Source organism: Tupaia chinensis, unplaced genomic scaffold, assembly GCF_000334495.1.
Source record: "Tupaia chinensis unplaced genomic scaffold, TupChi_1.0 Scaffold000066_1, whole genome shotgun sequence".
Lineage (NCBI taxonomy): Eukaryota > Metazoa > Chordata > Mammalia > Scandentia > Tupaiidae > Tupaia > Tupaia belangeri.
In genome coordinates this window covers 9,805,530-9,806,914 of record NW_006159525.1, presented here as the reverse complement: position 1 = coordinate 9,806,914, position 1,385 = coordinate 9,805,530, and positions in this window count along the sequence as shown.

Sequence of the window (1,385 nt, the reverse complement as noted above, 5' to 3'; positions counted from 1 at the left end):
CTGCATTCATGGCTAAGAAGCTTTGCTATACAGAGAAGAAAAATGCGAATTCAAAAAGAAAAGAGCAAGTGTGTGACGCGGAGCTGATGGTGCAGAATGGTTTGGAGAGAAAAATCTCCACTCTGCAGCTAACTAGTTTGGACTCTACACAATTCTTGAGTGTTTCACTGACTTGATGAGTTGAGCAAGTGAGTTCTAAGTCACTATTCTGAAGACATCTTACTGTGAATTCGAACAGTTATCTCCTCTCCCTCCAAACCAATTTTAAATTTCTTTTTTTTAGAATTATTTTATTTAACTTTATTCATTCACTTATTTATTTAATTTGACCAGAGAAGGACAGAGAGAGAGAGGAGAAAGTGAGAAAGCAAGCCACCAGGAATGAGACTTGAACCACAGCCGCCCATGTGAGACTCCAGCGCCCTTAACCACCATGCTACCTGCCGGCCCCAACCAATTTTACATTTCTAACTTGGAGCTCTGAATTGATAAAAAACAGATGATGGGAATTAAAAGAGTTCCCTTTCTTCATGTTTCTCAGTTAAGTTTGGGTTTCCCTTTTGGGAAATTTGTGTAAATAGAGACCCAATTGGCTCTGGTCCCAGCCTCAGGAAACTAATTGCTCTGCCAGGCAGAGTGGGGGAAGCTTGTGAGAAAGGGCCTGGGAACAGTTTATCAATTAGACTTTTTTAAGGAGTAATCAAGTAGCACAGGAACAGCACAGCATGATTATCTGAACAAAGATAAAAGAAAGAAGGAGAGAAGAGCCAAGATTGGAAAATTACCATCTCAAATAACAGGACTGCTGTACTCTGACCACAGGAAACAGAGGGTAATTTGGAACCTATTTTGTATTATACAAAAGACTGTGTGAATTTGAAAACCCTTTGCATGTTGGGTTTGAGGAAATGAATTGAGAGAAATAAGCACAGATTTTTTTTTTTTTTAATTTCAATTTCCCCAGAGCAAGCCAAATGATTTACAGAAGGGCTCCAAGGTAGTGATTTCTTAACTTTTTGGAGTTATGGATTCCTTGAAGGTTCAGATGAAAACTTGTGCCTGCCTTCCCAGAAGAATACACTCACGCACATCGACCTAACATTTTGCATACTACATCTGGGATCTGATAAACAGCTTGGAACTCACCTGTGAGGTCCCTAGGGACACATACATTTGAGGGTAATAATGCTTCAGTTTAGGAGTGTTGTAGACAACCGCAGTAAGTGATAAATAATCGTGAAGCAAGGGTAGGGAGGAGAGGCATCTTGGATGCCAGGGTTTCCTCCAGCAAGCCATGGGAGATTGGGAAAGTTACAGATCAACCGACAGAGCAAGGTCACAAGGCTGGAAATCCAAGCAAAACGGCTGAAGAAGCTTGGGTTTTG